We start from the raw sequence: 13,279 nt of genomic DNA, 5'->3' as shown, positions 1-13,279 counted from the left end.
ACTTGGAACGTCGATTTAAATGAAATCTTCCAAGACACAACTACACCTGTTGCTCCTTGGACATATGTGTCTGTCTCTCAAGATACATACTTCCTCCAGTGGGGGAAAAGTATACCTTCCTGCAACATCAGACAGTTACATTCAGCTCATGCTACGGACAACCATGCCTGTAAAATTTATACGGATGGTTCTAAAACTGAGAGTATGGTAGGTGCTGCGGCAGTTTTTCCTTTATGTACAATTTCAGCCACACTACCGCTTGCTTGTAGCGTCTTCACATCTGAATTACATGCCATTAACTTAGCGCTTAGTAAAATAATTGAGCTTTCCATTTCATCTGCCATAATTTACACAGATTCTCTTAGTGCTGTCTCTGCCATAAGGAAGAATTCCTCCATTTCTCACCCTACATTGAAAAAGATTCATTCCCAGCTATTTACTTGCAGTGTGTCCAATCAGTCAATCAGATTTTGCTGGATCCCTGGCCACTCAGGCATTCCGGGAAATGAAAGTGCTGACTTTGCCGCTAAACATCCGGAAACCACTCTCTCACAACATCCTCAGGTTCCTTTCTCTGATTTTAAGTCTGTCATACGCAAAGCCTGCTACAGTAAATGGTCACAGACCTGGAAAAGTGAGCCTAACAATAAACTTTACCAGATAAAAGAAGATCCAAAGCTGTGGCTGTCTGGCTTCCGAAGAAACAGACGAGAGGAAGTTGTATTGGCAAGACTCAGAATTGGACATACTCACCACACTCATCTCTTTCTGTTATTGGGTGAAAGCCCACCACAGTGCCCATCCTGTCAGACGCAACTTACAGTCCGTCATTTCCTGGTTGATTGTCCCTTACATTCAACCATCCGGTCAAACAGTTTTCAGTCTCTCTCTAAATTGAATATATCACCTGATTTATCTCGCATCTTAGGAAATGAAGCAAATATTGAAGAACTTTTATTATATATAAAACATATTGGTTTGTACAGAAGCATATAATGTAATCTCTCTAACAATATACTTTTTGTCAATTAACGATGAAGAGACACAATTTGGCCTTAGTTGCCCTTGTGTCGTTAAACCGAACAACAACAACAACAACGAAGGTTGGCAGGGTTGTCAAGGGCACTACTGACACTATGCTGCTGCAACAGGATTTGGAAAGGTTGAGCAGATGGGCTTCGAGGTGGCAAATGAAGTTTAACATTGACAAATGTAAAGTACTACATATGGGAAACAGCAACCCCAGAGCAACATATCAACTCTGTGGTACTACACTGACAGTGGTAGAGAATGAAAGGGACCTGGGGGTGGTTGTGCAGGCAGATATGAAGTTCTCTGAGCAGTGCAGACGGGCTGCAAGAGTAGCTCATGTTGTATTGTCAATGATATATAGGAATTTTTCTAGCAGGGATAAGGAGGTGATTATTCCCTTGTATAAGGCAATGGTCAGGCCTAGAGTACTGTATACAGGCCTGGAGGCCTCATTTCAAGAAGGATGTAGAGCTGCTGGAAAGAGTACGGAGAAGGGCAACAAGATTGGTGAATGGGACAAAGGGGTGCTCTTACGAAGAAAGGCTTAAGTTTTGCGAATTACAGTGTCTGGAAACTAGGCACCAGCGAGGTGATCTGATAGAGGTGTACAAAGCCTTGAATGGTTTGAGCATGCTCAATGCTGATGGGATTCTTCCTCTTGCTCAGAATAATCACCTGAGAGGGCATAAATTCAAATTGAGGAAAGACAGATGTAGGATAGATGTGCGGAAATTTGCCTTTAGCCAGCGGGTGGTTGGTAGGTGGAACAGACTTCCATTCCTTGTCGTGGAAATTGATAGCCTAAATAAGTTTAAGGCTCAGCTGGACAGGTATTTCGAACGAACAGAGGGGTGAAGTGGATATTTTTTATTTATGTTACTTTTTTTTTTTTTTTTGGCTGATGCTGCATAAGCTTGCTTTCTTGCATCAAATGCCTCTACTAATGCTATGTAACTTAGGTACCTTAGTGAGGATAGTAAAGTAAGTGAAAGGAAAATTTTGACAGTTAAAAATGTACTAGGAGCCATAAGTTCAAATTAGGGGGAAAGAGGTTGGATTGTAGGAAGTTTAGCCAGCAGGTTAATAACTGGAATAAGTTGCCTCCAAGGGCAATTCAGAGGTTAGCTGGAATGGTGCGTATACAAGGAGTTTTTTTATCTAGAGCCTGTCTTCTTTAAATGTGTGTGTGGGGGGGGTGAACAATTACTTCTGCTCTCATTTTAAATATTTCCAGAAATAATTCTCTTCTTTTGGTGCTATTTTTGGGTTCTGCTTGCTGTTTGAAACCAAGTTTTTTTTATATATATATAATGATGAACAATATCTGAATGCCAATTATTCATATTGGCATGGTTTTTTTGTACTACATTAATTTTTCTTCAAGTGTATACAGGTTGTTGCATTGGTAGGCAACTATATAGATCTCTTTGCTTTTGAGTGGAGTGTAAGGAAATAAATCTTAGTCCTTATTTTTAATTTTCATTGTATTTTAAAATTGGGTTGTTTGTAACTGTTTTTGAAATAGCAGAAATCTGATTCAGTTCAGTTCTGACTCTAGGTGAAGGGATCAGTAACTTCTGTGGTGGTTGGAATGATAACTGAAAATTGCCTGCCTGTGGTGTTGGAGTAATGATCTGTTTTTGACAAAACAATCAGTAGGATCCAAAGCCCACACCATAGGAATCTGACATGTTTGTGTGCACTGCAACCCATGGAAACTCAAAAAGGGGGATCCTGGTGGCTGATTCTATTGCTACTGCTCAGTCAGTTAATCCTGACCAAGCCAGGATTTACTGACTGTTCAGTTCACCTGCAAAGGTAAACTCTCCCAATGCTATGCCCCCTACCGTCATGATTTGGGCTGGTATTGGTGCTAAGGTAGTCCTGCACTAAAACCTAATGAAAAGCCCCATATAGAAAATGCTACCCATTTAAAGATACAGAAGTGTTTGGCAGAGTGACAAGCACTCAGAGTAACCTGTATTGAGAGAATATACCAATGATTGAAACACTGCATAACATACTGAACTCATCCTGAGGTATGATCTCTTGGAATGGGACCTTCATGAAGTGCGTGAAGGGGAAATGTTGGTCTGAGCTAAAAATGCAAAAGTAACAGCTGTGAAACAGATATTTGTATTAATAATATAGTTTATTAGGCTGTTCGCCTACATTACTATATATTAAAGTGACATTTTTTGGTATCTTACAGCTACCCATCATTAGACCATGCTGTTGGGGAAACATAAAATAGAAAAGGTTACAAATTTTGAATATTTTAGAATATTACCATTACAATTTGTGATTCTAGAGTATTAAATTTTGAATTGTCGTTAAAAGCATTCAGAATCTCAGCAAGAAATAGGAAATAACTCTCTCCAGTCCACCTGAACCATAGTCTGATGATGGGTATCGGTAAGATCCTGAACTATCCTGCACACCAACCCTGTTGTCCAGAATATGGGAACAAAGGTCGCTCCAGGATAAAAATTTATCACTCACCTATAAATTAACTGCTTGGCAAGAATTTAATATATTTGTATTTACTTTAGATTTTCTGTTGTAATGGCAATTCAGAATTGTAATATTCAAAAATAACCTTTTCTCTTTTGTTTCCCCAACAGCATGGTCTAATGATGGGTATTGGCAAGATATCTGAAATGTCACTTTAATGTATAGTGATAGGTGACAGCCTAATAAATATTTTATTATTAATTTCATGTGGTAAACCTTAATGGAAAACAACCATGTATCATCCTTCCCTGTTTGTATAGGAATTACTTTCAATTCATTGACATTTCTAAATTCAGTTATTGCTGGACACTGCTCAGTAAGGCCATATTAGCAACCTTATACAGCAATTCCTTGAATTTATTTAAGCTATCAACCACCTGCTGGCTAAAGGAAAATTTCTGCACAATTGTTCTATAGCTGTTTGTCCTCAACTTGAATTTATGCATATGTATCTAACCCCCTGAGATGTTTTAAGGGTCAGAATTACAGACAACTTCAAATACCTTGCACAGAGCTATAGCATAACCAAATGAATGATAAACTTTTCCAGTTGAAACAGGACCCAAAATTTTGGCACTCGAGCATTCAGACAGTTGGAAGAAGTGGTTCATACTCATAATAATGATTTTCCTTGGTATCCACAATGCTCAGAACATCTAACAGTCAAACATATTTTGACTGACTGTCCACACTATCAAGAACTGATAACATTACATAGTATCATTAGAGAGGAGGTAAATATTAAATAACATTTCTGTTTTTTTGAAACAGATAATAATAATAGTGTCATGTGATGCAAGGAAGCAAGCTTATGTAGCATTAGCCAAAAAAAAATTCACACAACCATTCTCTCTAAATGTTTCTCCTTGAATTTATTTATGCTATCAACTTCCACAACGACAGATGGAAGTTTGTTTCAGCAATTAACCACCCACTGGCTAAAGGCAAATTTCCTCAATTTGAATTTATGCCACCATTAGGTTCATAATCTGAGCAAGTGGAAGAATCCCCATCAGAATTCAGTGTGCTCAACCCATTCAAGGCCTTATACACCTTGATCAGATCACCTCACATGTGCCTAGTTGTTGTTGTTTGTTATTTTGGAGCATTAGCAACTATTGCTCCGGGGATATGCAGTGGTCATTCCCTGACCTTTCCGTATTTGGTAGTCACGGGCTTGAACCCAGGTCTAATCAAGAAGCATGTGCTGCCCATCTCTGTACACGCTCAAGCAAATCTACATCCTTCCTAAAATGAGGCCTCCAGACAGGTCCGCAAGGCATGACCATTGCCTTATACAAAGGGATAATCACCTCCTTTTCCCTGCTAGCAAAATTCCTGTATATCATTGACAATAAAACCCTATAGCCTGTCTGCACAATTACTCTCAGGTTGTTTTCATTTTCTACCACACAGTTGGTACGTTCCTCTGGAGTTACTTCTAACTGTATGCAGTAACCCACTGCCAAATCTTTGTATCAGATTGGAATGTATGATGCATTATAGCCATAGCAGCCTTATGTGCCAATAAACATCCATACAACCCTTTTTGAATAACAGGTGCCCAGGAAGTCATTGTGCTAGTAAACTTCAAACAACATTATTATTCATGCAATAGAAAATCAACTCACAAAAATTTGTTAGAAAGTAGTATTCCCTTTATTTAAATTTACTGGTGTCTCCAAATAAATAGATGAATAACTTATCTTGGTTGCTCTGTGTCTCTGCTTTTAACTGGTAAGTTTGTATCTAACTCTTAAATTATAATTTTTTTTTTTTTAGCTCCTGCTGAACTGTTTCTTTGCATTGGTTGTGGAGATCCTTTAGAAGATTTTAATGAAGTTAGTGTGACCAGAAAATGTGATTAAATATCTTGGCTTATCCATCCAGTGGATTTTGATTAGTGCCTCTCTAATATAAGTAAATGATTTGTTCCCAATAATTTTGTTTTAACAAAATCACTAATACTGCAGTACATTTCATCTGAGAGAGAAGCAGCATTGTTCACAAAAGATGTGTTGAAGCCACAGAACTTTAAAAATTCTTTTGTTCAGATGTCCATAAACCATCACCACCACCACTTTGGTTTAAAATAGAAATCAATTGTACATTTCAACTGGAGTCATTCTGTCTAGTCAGTTTATTTCGAAGTTGGATCCTTATGTGTATTAGTATCTAACTGCACTGTGATATCATTTTTTTTTTTTTTTAGGAGGGAAGAATAATTATTTAGTCTAGCATGTGCCAAAAGTTGTTTTGGTCACTATATTAAATATAATGTTGCCTCTATTTTTTTTCCTATCCCTTATACTAATTTGTTATCTTTTCCAGCAGCGGTATTGATGTGTGTTGTATAAAAGGGCAGGTTATAGAGACGCCACTGTCTTTCTCTTAAATGTTTTGACATATTTATTACTTTTATAATACTTTGTCCACATATGGACTTCAAGCTATATTTGTAACAAATTATTTTCTTCCACAAATAGCAACTTTATCCATTTTAAGGCAATTGTGTCAGTTACAGTTCTTGAATGAGTATATCATTTGTTTATTTGGGATATTGTTATACAACTTGATGTACCTTAAACATGTTTATTGCTGTTTTCAAGTAACAGTTAGGTGCTCAATGTTAGACAGTAAAATTGCAAATATGGTTCCCCAAAATTAATAAGTACTTCAACCAGTGAACTATAAAATGTGTTCAGGTACTGTTTTGTTGTGGGCTTTTGAGAAAATGGACAACTGGAATTTTTGTGATATGCCATTTTAGATTCATGTATTGCAGTGTTTTTGAAATGAAAATGTGATCTGTTATAAAGTTTTCAATGGCGTTACTTTCCACCCAAAAAGAAGTATTAGGAGTTAATGTAACATTGGGTCAGCAATAACAGATATATCATGATTTTTGTCCATTATTTGTATTGTACATAGGATACTGGTGTCCACCTAATGTATGCATTCCGTCGGTTGTACATAGTTCATGTACAGGGGTAGTTTTGTAAATATGATTCAGAAATAAAGGATGTTACCAGATATTTGCTTTAATGTACTGTGATTTGATCACTAAGAAAATAAAACACCAGACTGAAAACTGGCAGGACTTAAGAATGTATAGATAATGCAGTTGTTGTTTGACGTGGTGTTCAAAGTCTCATCTTTTAAATAAATGTCTAATTCTGTTTTGGCATCACTATAAAGTAGACAAATTTGGATTCTTTAGTATTCATTGTGAAGACTCACAAAAGATGTACTGGCATACTACTAGTGCATTAACTTTATAATCAAATTTGTTATTGATCAGTAATTTGCTTGAAAGTGTTAGAGGACTATCTTTGTGTTTTCACTTGAATACCCTTTCTTGTGATTTACTGAATTTGAGCACTGTTTGACTCTAGCAAGCCCAAGACTGTGGTGTTAAAGACCTGTATTTGATGAGATTGGTACTTCAAAACAACTCCTAGTTCCCTCCCCATGAGTTAAATGAAGTGATTTGTTATCATACAACTGCTCTTCAATAAACCTCCACATGAGCACCGTTGGTGGCCAATTTTATCCCAAGCATTTTTTTGAAGTGGAAGTCACTACCTGTTTAATCCATTCAACTTTTTTATGTAGGTGTAATATTGGGAATGAGACCATCTCGGTTTCTTAGAAAATTGTGTACATGCAAGCTCCAGCATATCTGAGTAACTTTTGGGAAAACCATATTTGTGGCTTCCTAACTGATAATGACATTTTCCAGGACTTTTAAATCATCTCTTTACAGTTAGTGGAGATTGGGTATCCATCTGTATCAAACCATTTTAATTAGTTACCAGTGTCTTATATCTGGTTCAGTTATGCAGAAAGTATGTGCCCATAATACAACTGAAAATAAATTGTTTTTTTAAGATGGGGGTATATGTTTAAAAAATCCTGCAATCAAAGTATTATGGGACAATTTATATGAAACTGTTGTAATGGATCTTTTCTCATAGGGGAAATTTAGAATGAAGTTAATAACAATATCACACACAGTACTTTTAGCTGAGATGAAAGTCTATCACTCTGTGATATTTTGCAATCACAAAAATATGTAATGAATATTTGAAATTTCAGAAAAACAGTGAGATTTTAATGGATCAGCAAATTTTCCCCTATATTGAGATATAGACAACCCACAAAGTTGTACAAACCCTACTGTCACATTGAGACTTTTACTAAAAGTCATATAGTTGTCTCAGATTGTGGAGGGGAAAAGTTAATCTTGAATAGTCGTCCATTAAAAAGCTACACTGTTTTTTAGCTTAACATTAGATGCAAGAAAGCAAGCATATACGGCATCGGCCAAAAAAAAAACCCCTCCCATTCATTCCAAATGCTTATTCAGCTCAGCCTTAAATTTATTTAGGCTATCAACATACAAAGTCTGATCCACCAATCAACCACCCGCTGGCTAAAGGCAAATTTCCGCACATCTATTCTATAACTGTCTTTCCTCAGTTTGAATCTATGCCCCCTCAGGTTCTTAATCTGAGCAAGAGGAAGAATCCCATCTGCATTGAGCTTGCTCAACCCATTCAAGGCCTTATACACCTTGCATGTGCCTACTCTCCAGGCACTGCAATTTGCAGAACTTAAGCCTTTCTTGGCAAGAGTACCCCTTTGTACTTATTCTAGCAGGCCCTGAGTGCACTTCTCAATTATATCTATAGCAATCTTTATTTTTCAGTACTTCATAAGTAGGTTTTGCTAAAAGGATCTAGCAAACTATCAGAAAGGAAAGTCGCCTTTCTTTTATCTCAAACTGAACATCAACCCTACTAATTTATAGCTGCTGCTTGGTCACACCAGAAACCTGGGAGTAGGAAGCTGCACTCCCAGGGCTAAAAAGAGCAAAACACAAGTAGTAAAGTCATTATTTCCCAAGGGACTTTAGAGAAGATCCTACTGAATCGACCTGCTGAAGAACCAGAAAATACTGCCAAAAGGCAAAGGACAGACAGTTTGAAACCTTCACTCCACTGGAGAGGAGACATTGGGGAAAAAAAAAATCCCCATTTTTCATTCAAAATTCTTGGAAGGACTGGCCAGAACACCAAAAACGGTCAGGTGACTCTGATCTGGGGATTTGTTAGTTAAAACGTCCAGTAATAAGACCCCCCCCATAACACTTTAAACTCTTCACGGAGAGTAATCGCCAAATAACCTCTTGCATACTGAAGAGGAAATCAGCAATGAACTCCAAAATCAAGGAGTGACAAGTGTAAGACGATAATATAATACCAACAAAAACTTTAATTCTGACTTTTAATACACCAAAAGTACCACCAACTGTAAAATATATATCCCAAATCCCTTGTTGCTGTTTTAAATGTTAAAAATATGGACACTTGCAGACTGAATATAGAAATACATTGACATGTGCCAAATGTGGATCCAAAGTGTCCAAGATGGAAAAAAAGAAATACAAAACAGACCAGAATATTACATAACAAGAAACATCAACCAACTATAGCCAGTAGACCAACGTACGCACAAGTAGCAACTAGATTTAAATCAGTTGAATGTCAAACTGAAATCTCAGTTTCCTCCAAATGAATCTTTCTCAACACAAGATAAACACACCGATCCCCCAACCTTGCAAATTTATGGAATTTGAGAAAACAGAAAAGTTAGATGAGGAAGTATTGGAAATCCATGCCGAAGAAGAAGATATGGATACTGGAAAACCCATCTTTCCTAAAAAAAGATAGATTAAGGACAGAAAAACAAAAAACAATGAAAATAGCTTGAGAGGCTGAGCAAATATAAATAATGGATAAAATTATTCAGTGGAACTGTCGAGGATTACGAACTAATTTTGATGATGTCCAGTATCTGATCACACAGTACACACCAATCTGTTTCCAGGAAACATACCTTAAACAGCAAGATACTCTCAATATCAGAAACTATTCAATACATAGAAGAGACCGAATACCAACACAAAAATTGCATGTAAATAGCCGACGGATCCCTATTAACCATATGTTCAGTATACATTCCACCAGGAGAAGATGTCTCTTATGAAGACTTAGATGCATTATTACAACAACTACTTCTGTTTGAATGGTCTCAATCCCCTGTAGGAATGTTTAGACTACAGTAGAAGAGGACGCATAATCGAACAACTACTGGATAACCACACTTACTTCCACTTTCCAACTCGGACCACTACAGCTATAGACCTCATGCCTAAGCTTTACACAAAATTTAATTGGGAAGTATTTGAGCACCCTCTTGGTAGTGATCATTACCCAGTAATTTCTACACTGGTGGGTGACAAACATATCATACCAGCAGGACTCCCAGCTGGAAAATAGATAAAGCTAACTGGCAAGAGTTTAGGAGGAAAGCAGTTTTCAACACCAATATCATTGAGAACAAAACAGATGCTGCACTAGCACATGTCACAGAAATCATACAAAATGCAGGCAAGCTCACAATCCCAAAGACATGGTGGAATGCCAGTTGAACTGAAACAAGAAAAACAACAAAATAGAGCATGGAATCGATTCACTAGGAAACAGAGTCGAAGAACAGCATGGATCCAGTTCACATCTACAATAAACAAGTCAACAAATGCTCATGTAAATATAGAAATAGGCCATCGCCAATATAAGTCTGACTGACCCTACCATTATAGCAAATACATTAGGTGAAACTTTTGCAAAAGTCTCTTACCCTCCAGAATTTCTGATAAAAAAAAAAAATCGATTTTAAATCAAAGGGAAACGAGTCCTACAATCAATCATTTACCGTAAATGAACTGCATGAAGTTTTGTCCCTAGCCAGATCGAGTGCAGTAGGACCAGACAATATACATTACGATGTGATCATGCACCTTAACAAGACTGAATTAGAAAATGTATTTCCAAACACAAGGTGCCATGCAATAGTACTAGCCTTCCCTAAACCTGACAAAGACTTAAAATCCATTCAACTATCGACCAATAGCTGTCACCTTATTGGAAAAAAAAAAGAGGAAAATAACACCTAGACAAACATGCAATGTGGTTTTAAGCATCACAGGTCTACACTAGACCACCTGGTTAGGATAGAAGCCAATATCAGAAATGCATTCGTACGATCACAGCATACGATACTACGAGACATGCATCATGCTGGACTCAGATGTAATCTTCCTATGTTTATCCAGAATTTACTTATGAACAGAACCTTCCAAGTCAAAATGCAAACATCTTTCTCCAAAATCTACCAACAAGAAGGTGTCCCACAGGGCCACTTTCTTTGCCATAAAGATTAATTTAATCACAAACCAACTCCCTTCTTCAGTGTCACATGGACTTCATGTCCTCTAGTCAATCCTAGAACAATCAACAGTGGATTCAGTCTATCAACACAAAAAACTCACATTCGTGGAACATATCTGGCAACTACGAAAAAACTGTACAAAACATTTTAATATACTTAAAATCCTCTCATCAATAGCATGGGGAGCAGACAGATATTCCTCATTAAACCTATACAAAGTAGGATTACAGAACCACAGTGTTACAATTCAGCACGGAAAATAGCTCATCACAATGCACTGCGTATAGCCACTGGTGCCTATCGTACCTCTCCCATATATAGTCTTTATGCCAAAGCAAAGAGTGTCTCCCAAGTGGGGTGCCCGGACACCCCACTTGGGAGACACTCTTTGATCCACTTTGCAGAAATATTTATCAGAATTGTCAACAAGCATGGGGATCAGAATGCAAGAATCCTTAGCTGTACGTAACTTTAATATAGACACAGTAGCGCATTTGTCAGTTCACACCTCCTTACAGAAATGGAATAAAAATATAATAACTGCAACACACAGACGGCTCGAAAACAGGCACTTTAGTGGGTGCAGCAGCTGTTTTCCCAGATATTACATTAACACAACAACTACTGAAAGAGTGCAGCGTATACACAGCAGAATTGTACATACAGAAAAAATAGCCTTACAAAAGAGGCCCCAAGTGCCAAGCGATCTTTCTAGTGCTTTAATAAACCCTCCACCACTTGGTCACTGGTTGGCGGAATCCCCTCTTCCAGGGCTAAAAGAGCAGCGATGCATATCCGTCGCTAGAGCCCACAGGCTCCAGACCTATTACCTCTGTCTCAGAGCATGACTTGAATCATCCGAAGAGACAACGGACTGAAAAACATTGGAGATATCCCAGCATTTCTAATAATGCACTCATTATCCACACAACTTGTCGGCAAGTATCGCCGTTTCTAATACAGAAATGCTTAGAATCGGTTGTTGGATCTGCTAAAATGGTGAAGCGTCTCCGATGTGGAGACCTTCTAATTGAAGCTTCCAAGCCATTCAGAAGAACTGTTAAAATTGACATTTAACAGCATTCCAGTGTCAGTTACGCCCCAATTCTGAACGCCTCTAAAGGCATTATCAGCGAATGGTACTTACTGTCTCTGAACAAAAAGTAACTTGTGCATGGAGAAACCCCTCAATGTGGGCACCTGTACGTGGTGAGGGGACCTCCCAGTGACGCTGCTGGACTTCCAGGCTTACATCAATGGAATCCGGCGTGTTTGCCGTGCGCTGCGACCCGTGGAAATTCGGAAAGGGGGGATCCTGGTGGTTGAGGGGCCCAACTTCAATACACCACTTTGGCCCCTGCTTCGACAAGACGGGTGGTCCTGGAAGGCCCGGCTAGGATCAATCGGCTAGTAGGCTCGCCTGCGAGGGTTAACCGTGTCAATGCCACGTCCCTACCCTCATGGTCCGAGGGACAGGATTCAGGCTGGCGGCGGTGCGGGTATAGTATCTGGGTAGCCCTGGCGTTCCACTCCCGAGCGCATTTATTGCATGCCGGGTAGTGAGCGTCCCTTTGGGCTCCGTGGTGGGTGGGGAGCCTGGGCACTGAACAATTTAAAAATCTCCATGAATCCTGATAAACTTATTTCTTCAGGGGCCCCAACCCGGTCCCTATCTGAAAATATAGACACTGACAGCACTATTGCGTCAAAGAGGCAGCGGACTGAACTACCATCAGGGCCTATCCCACAGTTTTTAATCATGCACTCCACCAATGAAAAACCGATTGGTAAAATGTCACCTTTCTTTATACAGAAAGGGTTAGATGGGTTAGCTGGTTCACCCAAATCAGTTAAGAGGCTCCGTTCTGGGGATCTCTTGATTGAAACTAAAAATGACAGGCAATCTGAACATCTACTCCGAGTAACATCAATCGGAGGAATCCCTGTAACCGTGACACCACACAGAACACTAAATTCATCGAGAGGTGTAATTTCAGAGTGGGACCTTCTCGACTTTACTGAGGAGGAAATCTGCTCGGAATTGAAGTCGCAGGGACTTCAATATTGCCGTCAAAAGAATTAGTGCACATAGGGATGGGAAACTGGTTAAAACCAGAAATATTCATGTTCAACATATCTTTTTCCAAGCATGGAATGATCCATTCCACGGTGACCATTTTACTATCATCAGCTCAAGTCATACCCTAAAGGCCGTACTTCTTGGAACTTCCACAACCTTGATGATGTAACTGACCACATTACCAGCCATGTATTATCTGCAGCAGACATTTCCATTTCAAAATTAGTGGTGGAATGAAGAATGCTCCAAAGTAAAGTGTGATAAAAACCGAGCTAGGAACCACTTTCGTAAATTCCCTACTACCGCCAACCTAATTGTTTACAAAAAACTTAGAGCTAAAGCAAGACATGAATCCTC

At 38.6% G+C, this 13,279-nt stretch overlaps 1 protein-coding gene across 1 annotated transcript in view; it reads left to right on the top strand.

Annotated features, from left to right (window-relative positions):
* The window catches only part of pkaap (A-kinase anchoring protein pkaap), a 392,730-nt gene extending 387,069 nt beyond the window's left edge, over nucleotides 1-5,661 (top strand). Inside the window, exon 14 of the mRNA XM_090388075.1 lies at nucleotides 5,329-5,661. The gene's annotated coding sequence lies outside the window, so the exon portion shown is untranslated. The remainder of the gene's footprint in view (nucleotides 1-5,328) is intronic.
* The last annotated feature ends 7,618 nt before the right edge of the window (nucleotides 5,662-13,279 follow it).

The sequence above is a fragment of the Mastigoproctus giganteus genome, chromosome 13 (genome assembly GCF_048544385.1).
Source record: "Mastigoproctus giganteus isolate SK-2022 chromosome 13, ASM4854438v1, whole genome shotgun sequence".
NCBI lineage: Eukaryota > Metazoa > Arthropoda > Arachnida > Uropygi > Thelyphonidae > Mastigoproctus > Mastigoproctus giganteus.
The sequence above is the reverse complement of the archived record's forward strand: the minus strand, read 5'-3'. Positions and strand labels throughout refer to the sequence as shown.